Source organism: Salarias fasciatus, unplaced genomic scaffold (assembly GCF_902148845.1).
Source record: "Salarias fasciatus unplaced genomic scaffold, fSalaFa1.1, whole genome shotgun sequence".
Classification (NCBI taxonomy): Eukaryota; Metazoa; Chordata; class Actinopteri; order Blenniiformes; family Blenniidae; genus Salarias; species Salarias fasciatus.
The window spans coordinates 10,001-36,327 of record NW_021941255.1 but is presented as its reverse complement, the minus strand read 5'-3'; the positions used below and the strand labels follow the sequence as shown (position 1 = coordinate 36,327).

Below are 26,327 nucleotides of genomic sequence, written 5' to 3'. Positions count from 1 at the left end.
AGGCTCCTGGCGTTCCTGCGTCACGTGAGGATGAGGATGTCCGAGAAGCAGAAGTGGACGTAGCCCTGTGCACCACCCACCCCGCCCGAGCACACTGGGTCGAATAACACCGCAAAGGAAGCCAGGAAGTGTTGTGCATGTGCGTGTGTGTGTGTGTGTGAGAGAGAGAGAGGGAGAGGGAGAGAGAGGGTGGTTTCTTGAAACAGTTCAGTCCAGTATTTGAACAGAAGCTGAGTTTTCCAGTTCTTCTCAGTGAGACAGAGCATCGACCCCCGGCGGAGGGACGGGAGTCTCTACGCTCTGACACACTGATAACGCCAGTCATGCCTTCTGTGAGTGTGTGTGTGTGTGAGTGAGTGTGTGGTGTGTGTGTGGTGTGTGTGAGTGTGTGTGTGTGTGTGTGTGTGAGTGTGTTGCTCCCACTGGGCGGAGCAGACCCTGCTCTTCCTTATTTGGCCGGTCGGGGTCACATGGGTGGACGGCCCAACTGTAGCAAGAACAACTCCACAGTGAGCCTGGGCGTCTGCCGGGAAGGAGGGAAGTGGAGCGAGGCGGCGAGGACGCAGACGGAGAGAGAGCGCGGGGGACGGGAGGACGGCCGCTGGACGGAGCAGGAGTAAGAGGAAGAGGAGCCTCTGAGCAGGGGGGGTTTGGCCGCGGAGATAAGCCTGACAAACACATGGTGAGAAAATGCCCACCAGCTTCACCGTGGTGCCGGTGAAGGACGGCCGGCCGGGACCGGGACGGCGAGGACGGCGCCGAGGGGGGAGCAGGAGGACGGCGCCACAGGTGAGGGGCTTCAGGTGGACCGGACTGTCCTGAGGTCCGCCTCGGCACGCCATCTTTCAGCCCAGATGCTGGCTTGGAGTGTGTGCGTAAGTCTGTGTGTGGTGTGTGTGTGTGTTTGTCTCGTGTTGTGTGTGTGTGGTGTGTGGTGTGTGTGTGTTGTGTGTGTGGTCCTCCAGAGGACTGTTTACAGCTGTGTGTGTGGTAAAGCCTGCAGGGCCGAGTTTTAGAGAGGGCTTGTTGGTTTTCCAGCTCTGAGCGTCGAACCAGGGTCCCTGTCTGCCCACTGCCGGGCTCAGGGCAGAGCTCTCCACTTCCCACTGGCCTGGAGGTGGAGGGGTGTCTCCTCCCAGTGCTCACTCGTTCACGCTACGTCCCCTCGTGTCCCCCGTGTCCCCTCCTGTCCGCACGTTCGGTCTAACTAGACCGTCCACATCTGTAGCGTCTCCTGCCGTCGGCGCACTCCGCTTACCGTTAATATGCTGCTTCCCCCTGACTCGTCCTCTGGAGACCGGGTTCGAATCCCCGTCCCAGCTCCTCCTCCACCCGTCCCAGCTCCTCCTACCCGTCCCAGCTCCTCCCCCGTCCCAGCTCAGGCATTTTTCATTTCCTCCGGGAGGATCTGGCGCGTGACCAGCGGCGCTGCAGGGCCGCCGTCAGCAGATCGGTGTTGTTGTGAAATTCAGCCGGAGTTTGTCTCCGGGACGACTGACGTCCCAACAGTCTGGAGCGAGACCAGGTCTGGGGACTCGGTGTCCATTTGAACCACAAGGCTGCTCAGATCCTCCCACAGCCTCCGGCTCCGTGGAAACAAGCGAAAACCGCACTTTCTGGAAATGTCCTGGTCCAGATCCTGGTTCTGGTTCCAGTCCTTCTCCTGGACTTGGTTGTTCTAGAGTTGACAGTTACCGTAACAACAGTCCCACTTGGTGTTTTGTGGAAGTGAATGTGTGAGTTCTGCATTACTTCTGTTTAGAGTGTGTTGTTCTCCGTGTTCTCCGTGGTTCTATGATAGAAACGAACATCAACACCAACTAGTGGACAACCGGAGAACTGCAACGTGTTCAGAGCGCTGGTGTAAACCCGAGACTTTCCTGGAACAGAAAGAAACACGTCTCCAACGTTTGGACTCCCGTCCTGTCGGAACACAGAGATGTCCTTCAGATGAGGGACTGTCGGAGCCCGTGGGAGCGCAGGGCGGTGGTCGAGTCCTCAGGCGGTGGTCGAGTCCTCACGAGGTGGGTTCTGGCGGTTTGGGTTCCTGAAGGTGAACCTGCAGGACCTCCAGACTCTCCGCTGCTGCACAGCGTCTCTCGCCTGTTTCTCTTGGTGGTGTTTTTACAGCGCTTCACGTGGTGCAGAGTCAATCGTTCAGTCTTCACTCCCGCTGTGAGCTGCAGGCGGAGCGCTGAGCGGGTTTTACAGACTCTGGGACAGAGAGAGAGAGACGGTTTTCATTTCAGGACGTCACGCTGCTTCGGTCCTCCTGGGGAAAAGAAAACCGGGTCCTGGTTCAGGACCGAGGGCCTCCAGGTCAGAGCAGAGGAAGTGGTGTGGTCCGTCCAGTCCAGATGGTTCTGATTGGACCGGAGCGCTGGAACCTCCAGCTGCTAGCTGATACCAGTACTAGGGATGTGCGAGTACCGATACCAGGTATCGGTATCGGGCCGATACTGGCCTTATTTCAAAGTATCGGGTATCGTGAAGGCTACCGATACCAGCCGCCGATACTCACGGCAAGAAAACCCCACGCGTAGTGAGCCCTCCTCACCAGCAGTTGGCGGTAGTGAAACCAAATGGGATGCAAGCTGCCGACAAACATGAAGAGAGGAAGAAGCTCCTCTCTGGAGCTGACAGGCGCAGGGCTACACTGCAGCGGGTTGATTCTCCATGAGTCTCCAGAGCGAGAAACAGGATGAATCCAGAACGGCTGCGTCTCACCAGAACGCCGGTGTGGAAATTCTGTTATATCAGTGAAAACGAGCCGAGCTTTGCAGAATGCTAACTCTGCAATGCTAAAATTGCTAAAGGAGGTGCGTGATGTTGTTCATTTACCACTAGTAATTTTTAAACACCTCAGGGCGAAGCTTGTGGACGAGAGTCTGACGCTGTTGTGCTGGAAAAAAGAAAACTCCGGCAGCAACTCGACGGCAAACTGCAGAAGACCGAGAAACTGAAGAGCAGAGATCCGAGAGCAGCACATAACACCAGCAACTCTTTAAACTCAGGGGTTTTTCTATCTTTGACTTTAGTTCATAAAAAAATCATTCAAATTAGTACATTTAAAAACCTTAGTTTATGTAAAGTGAAACTCAGAGAAATTGTTTTATCTTGCACTTAATTTCATTTAAATAAGTGCAAACTCAGTTGCTTGTTTTATTTTTCAGACTATTATTTTGGACTTAAACAAGTGGCTGGGCTGCCTTTTTATTGGAAATAAAATTCATTTTCAAAAATAATCTCATTGCATTAAATTTTATGTGTATAAAGTATCGGTATGCAAGTATCGGTATCGGTGAGTACTGAAGATGAAGTACTCGTACTGGTATCGGTCTGAAAAAAAGTGGTATCGCACATCCCTACCCAGCCACACCCTGAAACCCTGCAGCATGTAGCATGTAGCATGTAGCATCATGGAGAGTGAGCCTGGAGCTCTTTAGCATGTAGCATGTAGCATCGCTGGTGTGTGAGCTGAAACCCTTTAGCATGTAGCATTTAGCATGTAGCATTAGCACAGCTCAGAGTAGTTAAACTGACTGACGTGGTTCTAACTCTGCTGCTCCAAATGTGTGGAGCTGCTGGGGAGGTGCTGGTGGAGGTGCAGGTGGAGGTGGAGGTGCGGTGGAGTTCCTGGTGGAGCTGCTGGTGGAGGTGCGGTGGAGCTGCTGGTGGAGGTGGGAGCTGTGGAGTTCTGGTGGAGTTCCTGGTGGAGCTGCTGGTGGAGCTGTGGTGGAGGTGCTGGTGGAGCTGCTGGTGGAGCTGGTGGAGGTGCTGGGGATGCTCGGTGGAGCTGCTGGTGGAGCTGCTGGTGGAGGTGCTGTGGAGCTGCTGGTGGAGCTGCTGGTGGAGCTGCTGGTGGAGCTGTGGTGGAGGTGGAGGTGCTGGTGGAGGTGGAGTTCCTGGTGGAGTTCCTGGTGGAGTTCCTGGTGGAGTTCCTGGGGAGTTCCTGGTGGAGTTCCTGGTGGAGCTGCCGTTGCCGTGCCAACCTCCCCTCCTGAGGACGGGAGCTGAGCTGTTTTGGAAATGGCCTCCCTGCCAGCGGAGTGATGTTGGCTCAGAGGCACGCGGGCGGAGACCGGGGCTGGAGCGCCGCCGGTATTGATCGTGCTGCTGGCCGGCTTCCCGTTGGCTGAGTGGAGGGGGGAGGGGCCGGGGCCCGCCCCCCGCTCTCCTCTCCCCCCTCGCTCACCGGCAGACCACAGAGTCCACCGTGAGGACAGCTGGTTCCAATCCGGGGCCCCCGTCCTCCGTTGGAGACGGAGGCGGGACGGCCGTCTGTCTTTAAAGGGACAGAACGCTACAGCGTTCAGAGGGAGAGCCGGACCGAGACGGGACTGAACGCAGCGTCCAGAACCGCGTCCAACGCCGTGTTCCCAGCACGTCTGTCAGCGGCGCGGGGACTGCCCGGTGAGGCGGGGAGTCCCGGTGTTTACAGAACGTGATGAAATGTTTCCTCCAGTTAAACATCGGAGCGTCTCGGCTCCGTCCTGCTGCCCTCCGGATGACCCGGTCCTCCAGCACGCCCCCGTTCTCCAGACAGCAGGACGGCGCTGACGCTCTTTCTGCTGCGGCTGTCCTCCGTGTCCTCGTGTCTCTGTCCAGAGAGGACGGCCTCGCCCTCTGGAGGAAAATGCATGACGAGAAAGCAGACGTCTTGTAATCAGTCCCGCGGACCGGAGACGGGGGACGTCCCCGGTCACCGGACTCGTCCGCCTCCTCGGTTTGTCCACCGACCTCGCTGTCTTCCGGTGCCGCCTGGTCTGAGACCCGTCCGTCAGAACGCAGAACTCTCCGGGTCTGGTTTGCGATCAGGAACAGTCCCTGACGCAGACTTGAGGGGACGGGACCCAGGAGGGACGCTTGACGGAGTCCCAGGCCTCGAAGACCTGGGATTCCGGACTGAACGATCCAGGTTCTGCCTGCGATCAGCTGGAGCTAAATGCTAAATGCTAATGAAGCACTGAGGTCCAGCAGCCGTCCGCCCCAACCCCCGCGTCAATGTGTCTCCTCTGATAAGAGGCCGCCGCCGCCGCCGCCGCTATCAGCGGGGTGTGTGCGTGCGTGCGTGTGCGCGTGCGTGTGGCGTGGTGTGTGTAAACAGAGATCGTAGAGTCGTCGAGGTTCTTTCTGCCGTAAATCCTCTGATACTGACTGAATTCCATTAAAAGCGTCTCCTTTAATCACCGGAGCGTCCTCTGAAGAAAGCTCATGAACGCCGCCTCCCAATAGGGTTTTCACCGACGTTCACGACTTGGGCGGTACCCTCGCTGCGCCGCCATATTGGAGATACTCAGTGTAAACAATCACACTGACAGTAGTCGCGATTGTGTGTATGGAACAGTTGAGTGCGTTCAGCCACGGCGAAAGCTCGTCAAAACGGACTGAAGAAGCACAGGAGTGTCGGGAAGGCCCTGGGTTACAAGAGGAAGGCCGATATCTCGAGAAGCTACGGTTTATTGGTGGTAAAGATCCGTAGGAGTTGGCTCCCACCTCCTGAACCCTCACTGGGGACCAGCACGGCTCGTCGGGTTGGGTTCTAAATAATTGATTAAAATGCAAATATTACCAGGCTGATGGCTACAAATAGTGTGATAGCTGAAATCTGTTTTTTTTACATAAAAATACTTTAAAACTCTAGCACCAACTGTTTTCTTCAGGAGTAATACGTCTCTAAGGCTGGGGACAGAAAAATTCAAGTTTCTGTAGAAGCTGAACGTTTATGAATGATCTGATGAAGTCATAATGAGCTCAAACTGTTGCTCTGTTTCACTTACCTGACAAGAAATGTGCCGAACACATTCCGACGTTGTCCAGATTTTTCCCTCGTAGATCTTGGTGAAGCTTGCTAACCACAGGCGCCTCCGTTCCTCTGATAGCTTTTGGCATTCCTCACCCTGGGTTTTATAACTTTTGGAAGTCTTTAGGAATTCCAAATGTTTTTCTCGGTCTGACTACTGGACTCTGTGCTTTGTTGTGAGGCGGAGTACCTCCAAGATGGCGACTTCCGGGTCGATGCCGCGTCAGGAAAACCCTCTATATAAAGGCCTCAGTATACTTCCCCGTCGCCGCTACGTCGTTCCTACGACGTAGACGTCGTAGCCCTACGACGGGCTACGTCGGGGCTACGTCGGGGCTTGACGTGCGCCTCCCGAAATTGTGACTTTGCGTCGTTTCGACGCGTGGTGACGTGAACGTCGAGGGCTGTGATTGGTCCGCTTCGCGTTGTTTATAGAATAAAGTAGAACTCACCCGAAATGCTTTCTGATCCGAACAGTGCTTCGGGAGAAATTGAGATCCAAAATTGAGCGGCGCACATCCCCATATTGTTAGCAGTGTTAGCACTGTTAGCAGACGGGGCTACGTGTATAGCCGCTCCGAAACGGCTTTAATCGTCCAAAGCTCATTAGTTTCACCAATATTTCATCACGGTCTGCTCAGCCTCTCCTCCACCACAGCCCGGTGTCACCAGATATGTCACATATGCAGATATGTTCGTGTAAATGCACGCGTGTCTAGATACGTATGTCTAGAAATCTATGTCTATAGATCTATGTCTAGGTAAAAGCCGGAGCTACGGACAGCCGCATTGTTGTTGTGACTGCTAGCGGCTTGGCAGAGGAGGGCGTTCCCTTGACGCAGGAGCAAGATATGTTCAGTAGCGGCGTAGGGTTGCCGGCGTAGGAACGCCGTGGCGGCGACGGGGGAGTATACTGAGGCCTGAAGCCTGTTTTTTTTTTCTTTTCTTTTTCTCTGTGAAGCGCTACGGCGCTGTCCGGACAGTAGTCTGTGCTGCAGCGCCAGTCCTCCTGATATGGCGACTGGGTGTATTACAGGCGTCCGGTAAAAATGGCGGAGGGACAGAAAACATTAAACTCGATGTTGAGATTTAATTTTTTTTTTTACATGGATTGAAAAAATCGAGTTATTCTAATTAGTTGAATGTATTCCCCCAGGCCCTAAGCTGCACTGCTGTTTATTACTGTCTCAGTTCTGTTTGATCCTTGTTGCAATAAATGAGCTCAGAAGATTTACTGGGTTCAAACTGACACAAAAGATCTTCCTGCTCTTTTTGAACATTTTAAAATGTCGGCGTCTCTCTGATGCAGCCTCCTGCCGTTAAAGCTGGAGCAGCTGAGACCAGTACCAGCCCCGGCTGCTGGAGCAGGACTCGCGCTGTGTTGCAGCTCTATGCAGACGAGCCGCTCTGCTCTGCAGGTCTGTGGGACCTCAGCAGCGACGCCTCGGCTCGGCGGGGTCGGTCAGAACTCCATCCAAACCCAAACCGAGTTCCGCCGGTTCTTATTGTCCACCATGTGGTTCTGAAACCGGACTGCTGGTTCAACCTGGGACCAACACGGTTTTCTGGGTGGTTTACTCTGTGAAATCCAGATTGTCCTGGTCCAGATTGTCCTGGTCCCAGTAGTTTAGACTTGAGTGACATCTTGGACGCTCTCTTCTGGACATTTGCTGTTTAAACAGAACGTTTCTGCAGAGACGGTTCTAAACTCCTGTCTCAGAGGCGGGCAGCGCCGGGGGTCCTGAAGTCCAGGCCTGGGGACGAGGTTTTCCTCTGCAGGCTGGCTCTGCTGGGACAACTGGACGTCCAGAACGCAAGGACAGTTCTGGACGTGCAAGTCAACAGCAGCTGAGTGTTTATGGAGCGTTCTGCCGCTCAATGTTCGTCCTGCTGGGTAACCGTCGCCCCGTCCTGGACTCCCCCCCACCCCCCACCCCCACCCACCCACCCCACCCCCCACCCCCACCCACTGAAGGTCTCCGGGGCCCGGTGGGACCGCGGGGCGTCTCCTCTGCAGGACAATCAGTCCCAGCTGTTTGGACGCTGGTCTGTTACATAACCCGGCAGCTTTCAGGCTCAGGACCTCATTAAACGCTGCAGAGTCTTACACACACACACACAAACACACACCCACACAACACACACACACACACACACACACACACACACACACTCTCAGCAGCCATCTGACAGGATCGGACTAAATCCTCACTCTCGGTGGTTTGATCGCCCGTCTCTGAGCTCTGCCTTCACACATCTGTCAGAGGAGACGACTCGTCTTCGCACCCGGCCTCTGGACCAGTGTCTCTGCCCGAGAGACGGACTGAGGGACTGGGGGACAGGGGACAGGGCACCAGCCAAGGGGGACGTCCTGGCAGGTTCAGGACGTCCGTTCAGGGCATCTGCCCGGTCTGGACCGTCCCCCCTGCTGGTTTGCTGCCGTCGGTCGGGGCCGGCCTCCCTGCCCGGTCGGGGACATCTGTCCCCCCCGGTCCCGGTCGGGGGCGTCTGTCACCCCGGTCGGGGACGATCCGCCGCCGGCGCCAGGCAGGCGTTAAAGCCGTCCCTTCCTCGGCCCTTGAGCCTCGCCGCGGTTTCCGCTCCCTCTAAAAGGTCAGGATTATCCTGATCTGGTTAAGCGATTAGCTCGGTCTTCACATGCTGCGGGACGGAGACGCAGGGAGGGCCGCTCGCAGGGTCAGAGGTCAAACCCTCACTCACACTGAGGTAAAGAGTTTCAGTCTGAAACGAGTCTCCACGCCCCAGCTATTATCTGAAATCTCTTTATTTCAACCAGAAAGATTTTTTTCCCGCTTCGTTTTATTTTGTAAAACACAAATTACAATTTACTGAAGTAAATTTTACGTCCAGAAGAAATATTCTCCCTAAACCCGTTTTTCAGGTTTAATTAAATTTCTTGAAATCTTCTCCCAAATAGAAATAAATCCAAGAAATATTCATATTTATTTTCCATTTCGACATTTTCATTAAAGAAAAAACAATCTAGTGATTTTAAAGTTTCTTTAATTTATGTAGATAATTTAAATTTGTTGTTTTAGGAAAAAACTTTTTATATTCAACAATTTTTTCAGCTCATTTTTTTTCCTGACTTACAAAAAAGTTTCAACATTTTCCGAATTTATTTTTTGGGAATTTCAAAAAGATATTTGACTGAAACTGATTTTAAACTCTTTCAATATTTTTTTTTTTTTAATTTTCTAATTTGCAAAACAAATTGATCACCTTCGTAAAAACACTTCTTTCCTCTAATGAAGTGAAGCTGAAGCTCCTGTTCTGTAACTCCCACGGTCTGCCTCCCGCCTCGTCTGCTCCTCCCCTTTATGCCGCGTGCACCGTCTCTCCACACACACACACACACACACACACACACACACACACACGTTTATGTGTGTGTGTGCAGGTCTATCGATGGGAGGGTGAGTGTGCTTGGTGATGCGTGGCTGATGTCGCTGACATCGTCGTCACAGGCCACTTTACACACACACACACACACACCACACACACACACACACACACACACACACCACACACACCACAGAAATAGCTGATCCTCACGTTATCCAGAGCGCAGCAGCATTCCTGACCGCGGCTCCTCGCCGGCAGTCGTCTCTCTGCTCGGACCGGACCGGTCGGCCGGAGCTCCTCAGGGACCGCTGCCAGGACCCCGCCCCTGCCAGGACCCCCGCCCTGCCAGGACCCGCCAGGACCCCGCCCTCCGCCCCCCTCTGGCCCGCCTCAGGATGGAGCAGCGGGGCGGCTCTCGACGGAAGGGTGAGTTTCCCCGGGCCGGGGCGGACTCGGCGCCGTGGGGGACCGGTCCGGGCTGGACGGTTCTGGGGGGGTTCCGGGGTTTGTCTGGTTGTTGCCGGTTCTGTCGGCTGTCGAGGTTGTGGTGCTGGGAGTCCTGCTCAGTGGGGGGACGGGGGTTCCGGTCAGGTTCCGGGTCCCGGGCTCTGAGCGGGCCGTGCGGCGCCGACACCGGCAGCGTTAATGCAGCTTACGGCGCCGCGGCGAGCGGCTTACCGGGTATAAATAGGACGCCTTGCTTTTATCGCTACCGTTCCCTCACCGGGCATCCCGCGCTCCCTCGCTCTCCCTCGCTCTCCCGCCAGAGCTCTCGGCCAATCGGCAGCCGGACAATCAGAACCGGCGCTGCTCTGGAAAAACCAGAACTCTCCGTCCAGTCATGAATCTGAACTGCAGATCTGGTCCCAGGACGGGGACGTCCGTCAGCCGGCTCGTCCCCGTCTGGACGTCTCACTGTTTCTCTACTGTCCTGAATAAAAGGCGGAGGTCAGGACAGTGGTCGGGGTCGGATGGGGGTCAGGGTGGAGGTCGGGATGGGGGTCGGGGGTGGAGGTCGGGGCGGAGGGTCGGGGGAGTTTTGGACGCGGCGCTGCGGCAGCAGTTCTGCCGCTTTTCCCTTTTAGAATGAAAGCTGGTCAGAATAAGACGAGCTGCAGGCTGGATTCCCTCTCCCCTGAACGAGCGGCGGAACCGCCTGAGACCGGCGCCGTCGGCAGAACGCCAGCAGCAGGGGCGGGGGGTGCAGCCGGGGACCAGGTGTGCGGCGCTCGTTCGTCAGCGTCAGCAGGACCGCCGTCCTCATCGGGACGCGGGAGACGCTCCGTCCCGTCTGTCCTTGAGCCAGACGGCGGGACCGGCAGAGCTCTCGGTACACTGCTGTACCTGCAGGGCTCGTTTCCACGGCGACGGTTCAGCCCGCTCAAAGCCCAGAGCTTCGGTCGCGTTCCGGGGGTCCGGGTCCCTCAGGGGGTCCGGGTCCCTCAGGGGGTCCGGGTCCCTCAGGGGCCAAAGAGGGGGTTAACAGCTTTATTTGAAAGGGTGCGTTGAGTTTTATTTTGGAAAATGTTTGACCTCCACTGGGCCAAAGTGACGGCGCAGCTTTTGAGGACGACTCACAGAGTGGAACTTTATGAAAGCAGCCAGCTCCATCATCTTGTAGACGGTGGACAGTCTGCTCCTGGTCCTGGTTTTAACCTGGTCCTGGTCCTGGTTTTAACCCTGGTCCTGCTCCGGTCCTGCTCCTGGTCCTGGTTTAACCCTGGTGCTCCTGGTCCTGCTCCTGGTCCTGCTCCTGGTCCTGCTCCTGGTCCTGCTCCTGGTCCTGGTCCTGGTCCTGGTTTTAACCTGGTCCTGGTCCTGGTCTGGTCCTGGTTTTAACCCTGGTCCTGGTCCTGGTCCTGCTCCTGGTCCTGGTCCTGGTTTTAACCCTGGTCCTGGTCTGGTCCTGTCCTGGTCCTGGTCCTGGTTTTAACCCTGGTCCTGCTCCTGGTCCTGCTCCTGGCTGGTCCTGGTCCTGGTTTTAACCCTGGTCCTGCTCCTGGTTTTAACCCTGGTCCTGGTCCTGGTCCTGGTCCTGGTCTGGTCCTGTGCTCTACAGCCATAGTAAACAGTAGTTGTGCTCATGCTCGGCAGACGGCCAATCAGAACAGTGTTTGTTGCGTTGTTCTCCATGTTCTCCCTTGGCGAGTGTCTCCAGTGTGTCGTTGTCTCCACACGGTTCTCAGCGTTTCAGTCCAACTGAAACGGAAACTCAAAACTCAAACTCTGCATTTTCTCCTGAACGTGTGTGAATGTGGTTCAGGGAAACGAGGAGGACTCTGGGGCCACATGTTGGACACCGTCGTGGTGTGTGTGTGTGGGTGTGTGTGTGTGTGTGTGTGTGTGTGTGTCCTGGACAGATGTTTATAAACCTCCTCTTCATTTCCAGCGACACACACCTCACTCAGAGTGGGGGGGTCAGTGGGGGGTCTCATAGGCTTATCCGTTCCAGGGTCAGGGAGCATCGTCTGGGGTTCAAGGTCAAGGGTCAACCAGCTGACAGGAGCAGTGGTGTCGGAGTCGAGTGATCAGTTAGTGGACAGTTTGGGGAGTCGGGACGTCTCCGTCTCACCGCTCTGTCCCGTGGTTACTGCTGGTGCTGCTGGTTATTGGTGGTTGCTGCTGTTACCGTGGTTACCGTGGTTACTGGTCGGTGCGTTGCTCTGTGGCTGCTTGAGTTTACCTGGAGCCAGATTAGCTGGACTTGCAGTCTAAATCAGACCCGTCTCTTCCTGGAAGCGGGGATCTTTCCCATCATCCTCTGCTTCTCGGAGCTGCTGCTGTGTCGACGACTAGAAATCAGATGAGGGTCGCTCCCTGCAAAGCCTTATGGGTAAGAAGCAAGGATGGTTTCTCCTGCATCACAGCGTTCAGCCCGTTTTCCACGGGAACGCTGAGGCCGCGTCGTCATGGAGACGAGAGAAAACCGCCGATTTTGGGACCGTCAAAGCGTTTTTATTGGCTTCTTTCTGAATTCCTCACCTGCTCTTATCGCTGGGAACCTTTTGGAAACACTTCGGTCTCCTTGGTGACGGTGAAGCGCCGCTCACCGGTCCTGCAACTCGTTTCGGTGTTCCTGCTGTCCCATGGAAACGGCTGTCGGTTTCAGAATGCTGCTGTGCGCAGGTTGTGGTGTCGCGGCGTCACGAAGGCGGCGGCGTGTGGTGAACCGCGGCGGCGGCGTTCCTCGCCGACGGGGCGACCTGAGGAGGCAGAGCGAGCAGAGCGGCGTCCAGAGGCCAACATCTGCTCAGTAGGCAGGGTCCATCACTGCTACTGTACCGGAATCTGGACCAGGTCCCAGGAGGGCCACACACACACACACACACACACACACACACACACACACACACACCACACACACACACACACACACCACACAGCGCCCTCCGGCTCGTTTGTCTCTGAACCTTCATTTTGTGGATCTGCAGACCATCTGGAGCGCTTCTCTTCCTGGGTTGGCGTTTTGGGGCGAGCGGCGGGGCAACCTTCGGTCACCGCGGGATTTCGTGACGCTGCAGTTTGGAGCCGCCCACCAAACCGCCGGCCCTATTTTTCCACCTGGCAGGAGCTTTCAGTCGCCGTTAGCCGTTAGCATCATCTGCTAGCGCCGCTCTCTGTTAAGCAGCCAGGTCTGGTTCCGCTGTTCTAATCTGACGCTGCAGCGGTTCTGTGTTCTCTCTCTCTCTCCTCTCCTCTCTCTGTTCTCTCTCTCTTCTCTCTCTTCTCTTCTCTCTCTCTCTCTCTCTCTCTCTCTCTCTCTCTCCTCTATCTCTGTCTCTCTCTCTCTCTCTCTCTCTGTCTATCTCTCTCTCTCTCTCTCTCCTCTCTCTCTCTCTCTCTCCTCTCCTCTCTCTCTGTTCTTTCACTTCTCCTTTTCTCAGTAATTTGATGGGAAACAAAAATAAATTTTTTTGTAAATGTCACATTCAGTCGATTTCTTCATGACGGAGCTCGATCTCTCGGTGATAAGTGAAAGAGGAACTTTGTGTTCGTCAGTGAAGTCTAATTCATTCATCTCTATTGTCCGGAGTGTCTGAAGCCTCCAGAGACTCTGGTTTCCTGGGAGAAGAAGCTGGCCTGGCGTTTCCCGGTTCTGGTTATTTTGCTGGTTAGTGGTGACCTGGTCTGGTCTGGTCTGGTCTGGTCTGGTCTGGTCTGAGGTTTGCAGTAACCTGGCTCGGCTCCACCTGCCTGAGGTGCAGTGGAAAGCGTGCGAGAGCCGCTCCGCTGCTTCCTGACTGACGTCTAAGCCGTGCTATTTGCGGCGGCCGTCTAAAATCGGACGCCGCGGCTCGGTTTTTAGCCGTGCCGCTGCGCTCAGAGGGGATTTACCTGCCGTGTTGGCGTGCGGCGCCGAGCCGAGCCGGCGGCCGGCGCTTCTGCACGGACATGGTCTTACATGTCATCTCCACGCCTTTAAACGCCGTGTTCCACCTGTACCCCCACCCTCCGCCCCACCCATCCTCCGCCCGCTCTCGGGCCTGGTTTTAACGAGCGGCGTCGCTCTACAAGGGCGCAGTGACTTTCTCTGTGATTAACGCCCGGCCTAAGCCGCAGAGCAAGCCTCTTATTCCCGCTGCAGCTGGATCACGGCAGTAAAAGTTCCCCTGAAATCCTAACGGAGGCAGAGTTCAGAGCCGCCGCCGCCGCCGCCGGGCCGGGCCGTGGCTGCGCGAGGCGGCGGGTCGAGGGAAACTCCCGCTGGGTGTGTTTGTGCTCAGACGTCTCTGGAATTGATTGAATTGGTCGACTAGCCGATGCAGTAATCGATCCGGCTGCGCTCCACCACAGGACTCTAGGCTCGGGTTGGGACTCGAACCGGTGCATCCTGACTGGAGACCCCTCCCAGCTGAGGTTTTTCCTGAAGTTGGCGTCGGTCCGGAACATCTGTGGCGCTGCCGCTGGCTTCTCCTCGAGCCGCGCCTCTGGTGCAGCGGCGCGTCGGCCGGGGTCTGCGGGTTTCACAGTTTTGGTGCTGGAATGTTCTTCCTCCAGACGACTCGAATCGGCTGCTGCGCCGAAAAGAAGCGGCTGTCAGGAGAGTTTCAGAACCAGTTTCTACTGAAAACGATTCAGCTTTTTCGTTTCAGCAACGCGTCACGTTCACACAGCGACGATAAAACGGTGTAGTTCTCATGTTGGCCAGTAGTGGGAGCTGCTGTGTCTGTAGTGGAAAAACCTTCACTCTGCAGAGAACAACACTATGAACGGAAGTATTAGGACTGTCGACTCTGAAACTAGACAGGATGGGTGTCGGAACCAGAGGGTGGGGGCGGGTGGAGGCGTCTTTGTCCCGCCCCTAACATTAGACCGTCCAGGAGGACTATATTTGACTTGGAAAATTTTAGCTCATGAGCCTTTATTTGAAGGGTTGCAACAAAGGACCCCCGCCCCCTTACCGCTGTCCGCGAGTGGCCCCGCCCCCCTTACCGCTGTCCCGCGAGTGGCCCCGCCCCTTACCGCTGTCCCGCGAGTGGCCCCGCCCCCTTACCGCTGTCCCGCGAGTGGCCCCGCCCCCCTTACCGCTGTGGCGCCGCCCCTGAACTTACTTTTTAACTTTTGTGAGTGAATGCTGATGGTTTGCGTTCTGTTATAATTCATGCCATGAAGGGACATCAAGGACTGGGAGGGGGTCCAAAGGGAGGGACGGACCCTGAGGGACGGACTGAGGGACGGACTGAGGGACGGGCGGAGGGAATATAACCGAAGATGATTCTCATTAGAAGTGTGAGAGCTGAGCTGTTGCCTGTGGAGGTTTCTTCCAGGGTCCCTGGGCGACTCGGTGACTTGTCCTCTGCTGATGTCCAGAGCAGGACGGCTCTGAGTCCTGATCCAGTCTCTAAACATCCCTGTAAACAAGCTTTGAAGACTCAAGAGGACGAGGGAGACGTGGTTTTTCTGGGGGCTTCGCCCAAATCTCAACATCCTAAAGCAAAGAGAAGTTCTCCGTGCTTTAATGAGACGTATGTAGGACTATTTTACCAAGAAACAGTAGAAAGAAGAAGAGAAGCTGAAAGATCCGTGTGTTTAGTGAATGTTGTGCATTCTTAGTTCATTTCTGCTCAAAGTGTTGCTGGTCTGTCAGATTGCCCCCCAGTGGTGTGAACTTACTGACCCGATCCGGTTGGATCCAGGACCCGATCTTCTTGCTCAAACCCTTCTGAGTTCAGGTTCACAGTTTCAGTACCTGTTTTCTTCTCCTGATCGTCCTCCGAGGTTCTTAAGACTCTTTGCTTCTCCGTCGGCTTCTTCTTTCTCCCTGCTGCTTCACTGCGGTTGTTTTCGGTTCTCCACGCCGAACCGTCGGGATATTTTCTGGTGATAAATGTTTTCCCATCAAAGTTATTTATCTCGACCCAGAAAGCATGAGGTCTCTAAACTATCAGATGAATCTCGGCCTTCTGATTCTGAGAACGTCTCTGGAGGTGCTGCTTGTGAAGGTTGGAGGTTAGGGGACGGTTCTGTTCCTGTTTCGGTTCTGCTGCAGACCTTTAAGTATTCATTGAGCTGAAATATTGATTCTTTCACAGCTTTTGTTTTTGGCCACTCACTCGTGGCGAGGATCCGTTTTCCTTATCCGCTGTGGGGATGAATTATTCACTTCTAGAAGTTCATAATCGTGATCCCTGAATTATTAAACCGTGTCTTTGAGACTCGGTTCAGGCTCGGCAGCTGCAGGAACGTGGCGTTGGTTGAATCTGTGGCCGGCGGCGGCGCCGAGCGTTCCGTCCGTGACGTTCACCGACCGCTCTGCTTGTGTCGGCAGGTGACGGCGTCCGAAGGAGAAACAGTCCCTTCATCAACAACACCGACAACGACAAGGGCAACAGCTACGATGGCACCAACATGGCGCTGTTCGAGGTGAGCGTGCAGCGGCGGGCGGGGCGGGTCAGAATCACCCCGCAGGGTTCCGGGTCCGAGTCCCCGTCCCGACTCACGCCCCGTCTCGTCTCGTCCGTTGCAGGAGGAGATGGACAGCAACCCCATGGTGTCGTCCCTCCTCAACAAACTGGCCAACTACACCAACCTGACGCAGGGCGCCCAGGAGCACGAGGAGGCCGACGACGACGAGGGCCCCAAGAAGAAGGCCGTCAAGGTGAGGCGGAGCGCCGGCCCTGCGGGCTCTGGACTGCGCTGAGCCGGCGTTACGCAACGGGGTCGTTGACCTGCCGACGTGTGAGGGACTCGTCCGATTCAGGAAAACAACGCCGGCCGCTGCTGCACGGCGTGACTCCCAGCATGCGGCCGAGTGTCGGTGTTCCTTCAGAGCAGCAGGCATCTCCTGCAGGGGGAGGACGTCAACGTTTCGAGTGATGAGGACCTCAGGAACTGAAGTCTTTAAAGAGACGTGGGTCTTCAGGCCTACCAGGGAGTCCTGGACTCATTCAGCAGAAATCCTGAGACGGCAGACGTCTGGATCCTGCTCCCAGTCCGATTCGGAAAACGCAGTTCTTTATTAAAACAACGCTGCTGCTGCACATGTGCACGACTGCCACAGCAGAGACAAGAACAGTGTTTTCCCCCAGAGTGTCCTGGTTCCCGGTCCAGATTCTCCTGGACTTGGTGGTTTAGGGTGGCAGTCTGTTATGTTAATGTAACATAATGTAACAGCACCAACTAGTGGCCAACATGGAAACTGCCCTCTTTTCTAGGTATAATTAGGTTTACCGTGCAAACGCAAGCTTTCCTGAAGCTGAAGTACCAGAACGATGCTTTCAGTTGAAGTTGTGTGATTGAAGACTCAGAGTCTTAAATCCAAACCGGGACCTTTTAAAAACCCAAACCCAGACTCTAAACGTTTCTGGTCTGAGGTTCCTGGTTTCGGCGTTAGGCTTCCTGAAGGAACTGAGACCCGGACAGCTTGATGAGGTGTGGCGGGAAACAGGAAGTGTCTGACGTGGTCTCTCGTCTCCAGAGCCCTCAGATGGGGACCTTCATGGGCGTCTACCTGCCGTGCCCTGCAGAACTCCTGGGCGTCATCCTGTTCCTGCGCCTCACCTGGATCGTGGGCACCGCCGGCATCCTGGAGTCTCTGGCCATCGTGGGCCTGTGCTGCTCGTGCGTGAGTACCTCGCCGTCCAGGGCGGACGGCCGGCGCTCCGACTCTGCGCGGTTATTATTTGTCCTTTCTCGGGGGATTTAGTCTTTAAGTCATTAGAGCCGTGACGCTCGGCTTATGTAAGAGCGACTCTCGTACATCCCGGCTCGGTAATGCAGCAGGAAGAACGAGTGTGAGTCCCGTCCTCACGCTGCGGCAGATGTTGGCGTTTTAATGGCGGACCGGTCCGAACGCCCGGCCGCCGTCCGCTCTGACCGCTGATCTCTGCTGCGACTGTCCATTTCCTCCGGCCTGCAGCGCTAATGGTAATGTAATCCCTCCATCTGCATCCTGTCAGAAACATAGGGAACGCCGCCGCTCTGCCGCCAGCCCGGCGGATTATTCCGGCGTCATCAGGGAGAGTACAAATAAAACCTGGAGGTTAAATACCTCTCACTGCGGCCCATGATTAACGCCCATGTTCCACTCGGAGAGGCTCGTGTTCCTGTGGATCCAGACTTTCTCCTGTTCCACCGCCTCTGAGCCCAGCCCTGTCCAGATTATCCTCCGGACTCGGGGAATCACGGGAATGTAGTTTGGAGAATTGGTCAAACGGTGGATCTTCAATCAGGAGCCGTCCAACGTATTACTGCAGGGCTGCTCCTTTTAAACTTTTATTAGAGAACTGGACCCAAACCGAGGAAGAACTCAACCAAGTTTGAAAACTGTTAAAATCATTCCAGAAGCCCACAACACACAGAACATGTGTTAAAGTCCAACGATTCTCAAACTCAATAATCAAATTAAAAAGAGACAGTCCAGTCAAAATGGCCTTGCTTTTTCTTCAAGTTAAATATAAATGGAAGAAATCACAAAATAAGGATTAAGAACATTAAGAACATCACCTGATCTGGTGCTAAAGTGAAGTAGAAAACATAAAGATCAGCAGAATCGAAGAGCTGAAATCGACTCGATAAACCACAGAAACATTGAGAAACTGAATCAGGGAAGAAGCATCATTTCCACTCTGTCAGCTGGAATCAGGACGAGCGTCGGTCTGGTTCTGCAGGAAGGCGCAAAACCTCAGGAAGTACACAGGAATCTAGCGAGCCGGTCGGCTATTAGCCTGTTAGCCTAGCCAGTCGCGTCCCTCAGCTGTTAGTTGGTAAACACACTTTAGAGGACATTGTGAGAACCTCGTTATCAGGGTAAATGACGGAGATCGTTTTGGGCGCATATCTCAGACAGGAAGTCTTTGTGTGTGTTTTGACGTTGGCTTTCACATTTTCCTGCATTGAAATAATCCTCCTCAACAGGATTTAGAATATTTCTGTGGTGCTGGTTTCACGCCTTCAGATTAGCAGGTTAATCCGCCGCGCTGCTCGCCGGTAAAGGCCGTCGGTCCGGACCCTCCTTCACGCCTGTGCCTTTCCGTGCGCCGCGGCCGTGCAGACGCCGGGCGTTTCGGAGGTAAAACTGTCGGCTAATTGGCTTTTGCTGGAGCGGTAGTAGGATTATCCTGATCACATCCTGCTCGCGTCCTTCACACTCCCTCGCGCCGTCCACAGGTTTTCCGTCTCGTCCGTCCCGCCTTATCAGACCCCCCTTTAGGTCCGGGCTGATGGAAGTGTCCGCGCCGCAACGACCGATTTCACGTCTCCCATTACCGATCCAGAGACGGGAGGCTAAGCCGCGATCCACCGCGTTAAAGTCTTTAATCCTCTGACGGTCACTTACTTTGGGAAAACATGAAGTCAGTAGAATCCCATGCCGGCGCTGATCAGTCTCTCTCTCTGCACAGACGATGCTGACGGCCATTTCCATGAGCGCCATCGCCACCAACGGCGTGGTTCCAGGTACGATCCCGCCCCTCCGGCACCGTGACAAGAGGCGGAGCTTCTGACGTGACGCGGGTTCTCTGTGGCTTTCTGCAGCCGGCGGCTCGTATACATGATCTCCAGGTCTCTGGGTCCGGAGTTCGGCGGCGCCGTGGGCCTCTGCTTCTACCTGGGCACCACCTTCGCCGGTTCCATGTACATCTTGGGTACCACGAGATCCTGCTGGTGAGTGGAGCCGGTCCCGCCGACTCCCGGGCCTCAGGTGGGATCAGACCGGTTCTCCATCGCCGTTTCCGTGTCTCTCAGACCTACATCGTGCCTAAGCCGGCCATCTTCGTGGCCGAGAGGAAGGAGGACGAGGTGGCCGCCATGCTCAACAACATGCGCGGTCTACGGGACCTGCTGCCTGGCGCTCATGGCCGTGGTGGTCTTCGTCGGGGTCAAGTACGTCAATAAGCTGGCGCTGGTCTTCGGCCTGCGTCATCCTGTCCATCCTCGCCATCTACGCCGGAGTCATCAAAACCATCTTCGAGCCGCCAGACTTCCCGTGAGTCCCTCACCAGACCTGGTCCTGAGAGTCCGCAGGAAGTGGTTCCCTCGTCAACGGGCCCCCCTGTCCTCTTCCACACAGCGTTTGCATGCTCGGGAATCGAACGCTGCAGAACCACGACTTCGACAAGTGTCTGAAGACGGAGACCGTGGACAACGTGACGACCACCACCAGGCTGTGGACGCTGTTCTGCAAGGGGCCCGAGCTCAACGCCTCCTGCAACGAGTACTTCATGAACAACAACGTGACGCTGGTGCAGGGCATCCCCGGGCTGACCAGCGGGGTCGTGTCAGGTCAGAGCGCCGCCCAGACCCTCGGGTCCAGGACAGACGTGTCCCGCTGAGCTTCAGAGCTGACCGTACCGTCCATACTCCCGGTCCCTCCAGTTTGATGTTATTGGCTCAGATCCGCTTCAGGTCACCACCTTCTCACCAGCTGCTCTGTGATTGGCTGTGACGTGTAAACATGTCGTCTGCTCCGTGCCACAGAAAACATGTGGTCCCAGTACGGACCCCTGGCCATGCTGGTGGAGAACCCGAAGCTGGAGTCCGTGGGCGGCAGCGACCCGGCTCAGGACATCTACATGCCCTACGTGGTCAACGACATCACCACCTTCTTCACGCTGCTGGTGGGCATCTACTTCCCCTCCGTCACCGGTGAGTCATGCTAGCATGCTAGCACGCCGCTAACGGTGCCAAGCAGGGCTGCACTGATACCATCAGTTAGTCCTGGTATCGGTTAGCAGCTAAAGGTTAGCGCTCGTCCTTTAAAACAGTGTTAGCGGTTCGTCGCGGGAGCGAGAACCTGGTGATGGTCTCGCCTCGTGTGTCAGTCGGTCTGATGTCAGATCTTTGGTCTTTCAGGAATCATGGCCGGATCGAACCGGTCTGGAGACCTGAGGGACGCCCAGAAGTCCATCCCCATCGGGACCATCCTGGCTATCGCCACCACTTCATTCATCTGTATCCTTCAGAGTGACGGACACTGACCTGCGGTCCGGATTCTGTCCGGTGGCGAGCGTTCTGTTTTTCCTGAAGCTTCCTGCCAGACGTTACCTGTGTGGTCCTGTTCGGCGCCTGCATCGAGGGCGTCCTGCTGCGAGACAAGTGAGAGTCCAACACCTGCTCTGCTCGCTGTGAAGGTCAACGTGTCTGTAGCGTCTGTCGCTCCCTCAGCAGATGTTCCTGCTGTAGAGCAGTCCGTCTGCTGTGATAAACAAGAAGAAATCCTCATTTTCTGACTTCAGTTTGGTGAAAAAGGACCAAAAACGACCCAGAACTTGTTCACACGACGTTTCAAATGAAAATGCATCATTTCTGTTTCAGTAAGTTTAGTTTACAAGGCGACGTTTTGAGAACAGTGTTGACACTGAGAACGGTGTTGTTTCTGTTTCCTGTATTTTGCCTGAAAATGTTGATTTTCTTAGAATCTGTCGGAGGCCTCCAGCTGGTCTAGTTCTGATCCTGGTTCTGGTTCTGGCCCCCGGCTGCAGGTTCGGGGACTCGGTGAAGGGGAACCTGGTCATCGGGACGTTGTCGTGGCCGTCGCCGTGGGTGATCGTGATCGGCTCCTTCTTCTCGTGCTGCGGCGCCGGCCTGCAGAGCCTGACCGGCGCCCCCCGCCTGCTGCAGGCCATCGCCCGGGACGGCATCGTGCCCTTCCTGCAGGTCAGGCTGGTCCCCCGTCCCACAGGCCTGTCCCCGTTCCAGTCCCCTTTCTGGTTCCTGTCCCTGCTCCCCGTTGTGGTCCCGGTCTGTGGCCCGGTTCCTGTGCTGATCCCCATCACGCTCCCCTTCCTGTCCTCCTCATCTTGTCCCCTCCCCACTTCGTCCCTGTCCTCTCCCTGTCCCGTCTCCTGTCCCCACCCTCCACTCACGTCTCCTGTCCTCCGGCAGGTCTTCGGCCACGGGAAGGCCAACGGGGAGCCCACCTGGGCCCTGCTGCTGACCGCCGGGATCTGTGAGATCGGGATCCTGATCGCCTCGCTGGACGCCGTGGCGCCCATCCTGTCCATGTCGGTGTCCGTCCGCCGGTCCCCCCGCCGTCCCCGCGGCTGTGACTGACGGGACGCCTGCTGTGTTCCCGCAGGTTCTTCCTCATGTGCTACCTGTTCGTCAACCTGGCCTGCGCCGTGCAGACGCTGCTGCGGACCCCCAACTGGCGGCCCCGCTTCAAGTACTACCACTGGTGGGTGGAGTCCGGCCGGAGGCGCCGCCGCCGCCGCCGGAGTCTGACCGCTGCGTCTGTCCCGCAGGGCGCTGTCCTTCCTGGGAATGAGCCTGTGTCTGGCCCTCATGTTCATCTCGTCCTGGTACTACGCCATCGTGGCCATGGTCATCGCCGGGTGCATCTACAAGTACATCGAGTACCGAGGGTGAGCTCGCCGGCGCCCGCCGCACCGCCGCACCGCCGCACCGCCCGCCCTCCACCTCGTCTCACCCCTGGACGGTCTGTCGTCTCCCCCCGCAGGGCGGAGAAGGAGTGGGGAGACGGGATCCGGGGTCTTTCTCTGAACGCAGCCCGCTACGCCCTGATCCGCCTGGAGGACGCTCCGCCGCACACCAAGAACTGGAGGTGCTGTGTGTGTGTGTGTGTCTGTGTGTGTCTGTGTGTGTCTGTGTGTGTGTGTCTGTGTGTGTGTGTGTGTGTGTGTGTGTGTGTGTGTGTGTGTGTGTGTGTGTCTGTGTGTGTCTGTGTGTGTCTGTGTGTGTGTGTGTGTGTGTGTGTGTGTGTGTGTGTCTGTGTGTGTCTGTGTGTGTGTGTGTGTGTCTGTGTGTGTGTGTGTCTGTGTGTGTCTGTGTGTGTCTGTGTGTGTGTGTGTGTGCGTGTCAGTGTGTGTGTGTGTGTGTGTGTGTGTGTGTGTGTGTACCACCTGTCACCGCGGCGCCGGACAATAGAGCCAGGAATAGACTCACAGGGTGAATTTGATTAATCTCCCGGTTCCCTCCGTAATCTGGCAGAAAAGGCTGCTAAGCCGCGCTGGACGACCTTGGAGACGACCTGTCCAAAAGCTAAAGACGCTTCGCTCCTCTGTCCGTCCAGACGCTCCTGCCTGTCCCTCTGTCTGTCCCTCTGTCTGAGACTGTCTCAACCACCTTGACTCTTGTAATAAGTTGCCGTGAGGACGTCCTCCGAGCCGCCGCCGTGACCGGTCCCGTCCACCGTGCTCTCGCTCGCCGTCTGACCGCCGGGTTCTCGTCTCTCCGCGGTCCAGGCCTCAGCTGCTGGTCCTCCTGAACGTGGACTCGGACCAGGCCGTCAAACACCCCCGCCTGCTGTCCCTCACCACCCAGCTGAAGGCGGGGAAGGGCCTGGACCATCGTGGGGAACGTTCTGGAAGGAACCTACCTCACCAAGGACACGGAGGCCAGAAGGCCGAGCAGGTACCGACCAGCCGACCCCCGAAGAGACGCTGCCACCCTGCTGGCCGCCTCCGGTCCTGCAGCCTGGTCTCACTGTCCCCAGAAGCCTCTTAATCAGGATTAGTTTGCTCTGCCGCACAGAAGCAGCGTTTCAGATTAAACGTTATTGTTTGAGTCCATCGGTGGGGATTGTCCTGCCTCGGCGCGTCGCCACGGTAACCTCTCCTCCTCCCGCAGAACATCAAGGCGGCCATGGCGGCGGAGCGCACCAAGGGCTTCTGCCACGTGGTGATCTCGTCCAACCTGCGGGACGGCGTGTCCCACCTCATCCAGTCGGCCGGCCTGGGCGGCATGAAGCACAACACGGTGCTGATGGCCTGGCCCGGCACCTGGAAGCAGTCCAACGACCGCAGTCCTGGAAGAACTTCATCGGTACGCGGCGCCCGGACCGAGGCCTCCGCCCGCCGCGGCCCCGCTCGCTAACGTCTGCTTTGCTCTGGCGGTCCAGAGACGGTGCGGGAGACCACGGCGGCCCACCACGCCCTGCTGGTGGCCAAGAACGTGGACAGCTTCCCCACCAACCAGGGACCGGCTGGGCGAGGGCACCATCGACGTGTGGTGGGTGGTGCATGACGGAGGCATGCTGATGCTGCTGCCCTTCCTGCTGCGGCAGCACAAGGTCAGTCTGGCTGTCTCCACCTCCTCCACCCTGCTGCCCTCTCTCACCCCTCCCTCCTCCACCCTGCTGCCCTCTCTCACCCCCTCCCTCCGCCACCCCGTCCCTCCAGGTGTGGAGGAAGTGTAAGATGCGATCTTCACCGTGGCCCCAGATGGACGACAACAGCATCCAGATGAAGCGAGACCTGCAGATGTTCCTGTACCACCTGCGGCTGGGACGCGGAGGTGGAGGTGGTGGAGATGGTGAGGCCTCAGAGTGCACGTCACGGCGTGCGTGTGCGTGTGCGTGTGCGTGTGAGCGACGCGCTCGCTGACCGCGCTCTGCCGTCCGTGTCGTCCTCAGCACGATAACCGACATCTCGGCCTTCACCCTACGAGAAGACGCTGGTGATGGAGCAGCGGTCGCAGATGCTGAAGCAGATGCAGCTGTCCAGGACGGAGCGGGAGAGAGAGGTAGGGTGTGTGTGTGTGCGTGCGCGAGTGTGTGTGCGTGCGCGAGGAGAGGTGTGTGCGTGCGCGCTTGTGCGTGTGTTTCAGCTCTTCTTTGCTGATTCAGTATGAAAGCTTGAGCTTCACTCTTCCTGCTCAGCATTGCCCTGCTAGTGTTTCTGTACTAACACACACACACACACACACACACACACACACACACACACACACACACACACTGCAGCAGTGTGTGACGGTGTGTCCTGTCGCTCGGCCGCTGCCTCTCAGATTCAGAGTATCACTGACGAGTCTCGTAACTCCATCCGGAGGAAGAACCAGGGCGCCGATCAGGGCGCCGAGCTCAGCCGCCAGTCCTCGCAGATGGAGGACACGCAGGAGGACGAGGTAGACCCTGACCACCCTCCAACCCGCCACCGCCTCCCGCCTCCACCTCCACCCCCGGTGTACGTCTTCACAAAGCTCTGCTCCAGACCGAGTACTCTGATCGATCAGGTTTCCTCGCTCTGTCAGAAAACCTGAGGCTCCACATCTCCACGGGGTCCAGAGATGTTGGTCTTCATGATGAGGGACAGATGTCTTCACTTCTCCCGAAGAGACTTACTGGGTTTAGAGGGATTATATTTGAAGAATCAGCAAAACCAGTGAAATTGACACATTCTGGAAGCACTGGGCCTCGAACCCCAACCCCGTCAGACGGATCAGTCAGGAGATACGTTACTGGAGCAAAGTACAAGAATCATTTAAACATTGTCTTTGATCTGGACATCATGAAACAAATCCACTAAAAGAACTTTACAATCCACTGAAAGAACTTTGTAATCCACTGAAGGTACCCTAAAATCCACTGAAAGTACCATGAAATCTGTTAAAGGGTCCCTGAAACCTTCTAAAGGTACCCTGAATCCGCTAAAATACCCTGAAATCTGCTAAAGGCACCTAGAAATCTACTAAAGGTACCCTGAAATCTGCTAAAGGTACCCTGAAATCTGCTAAAGGTACCCTGAAATCTGCTAAAGGCACCTAGAAATCTGCTAAAAATTACCCTGAAATCTGCTAAAATTACCCTGAAATCTGCCAAAGGCACCTAGAAATCTGCTAAAATTACCCTGAAATCTGCTAAAATTACCCTGAAATCTGCCAAAGGCACCTAGAAATCTGCCAAGATTACCCTGAAATCTGCTAAAAATTACCTTGAAATCTGCTAAAATTACCCTGAAAATCTGCTAAAATTACCCTGAAATCCACTAAAGATACTGTGAAATCTGCCAAAGGCACCTAGAAATCTGCCAAGATACCCTGAAATCTGCTAAAATTACCTGGAAATCTGCTAAAGGTACCCTGAAATCCACTAAATACCCTGAAATCCGCTAAAGCTACCCTGAATCTGCTAAAGGTACCTAGAAATCTGCTAAAATTACACTGAAATCTGCTAAAGGTACCTTGAAATACTTCTAAAGGTACCCTAAACATCCGGTGAAGGTACCCTGAAATCTGCTTAAAGGTTTCCCTGAAACCCACTGATAGAGGTTTAGGGAGCTGCTTTGTGAACACCAGCCACCCCGGACTGCAGCGTCACCTCCATCACCTCCCATCACCTCCATCACCCCCATCACAGTAGCGTGGACAGGACTGTCTCAGAACCTGTTGGAGGAATTGACCCCCTGGTCAGTTCTGTCTCCTCTCTGTTGTCCCCTGTGGTCCCCCCGTGTTGACGTGTCCCCACCCTGAAACCCCCTTGAGGAGTCCGGCATGTGGCGCCGTGTTCGACTCCTCCATCACTGCAGGTGGAGAGCCGCTGCTGGTGACGTAGCAGCAGCTGATGGAGAAATGAACGCTGAGACTCACACCAGCTCTGCTTCAGCTGCTTCGCTTCAGCCTCTGAACCAACCGAACTTTCCAGAGGAAGCTTGTTCAGTCTTGGTCTCTGGTGTTGTCTGGAACCTCAGGATGAAACCGATACCGTTACAGACCGGAACCAGTCCTTCAACAACTTACCGATACCGTAGAGCGGTGGTTAAGCTACTGAGCACCGTCTCACTTTGTTGACTTGCTGAATCGGGACTCATTGGCGTCTCGTCCTCTGGACTGTCGGTGTCGGTGCATCCCTCCTCCTCACCGTGTTTCCTTCACTTTTCCTCCACCTTGAATGGGTGATTGCTGCTCGGTGTCTCCTACCACCTCCACCTCACCTCCTCTCATGCCCTCCTCCTCCCTGCAGGCGCAGCTCATCCACGACCGG

The 26,327-nt window shown here is 55.9% G+C and overlaps 1 pseudogene; it reads left to right on the top strand.

The window, feature by feature from the left end:
* The first annotated feature begins 692 nt into the window (after positions 1-692).
* LOC115384577 (solute carrier family 12 member 7-like) overlaps positions 693-26,327 on the top strand; it is a 28,092-nt pseudogene continuing 2,457 nt past the window's right edge.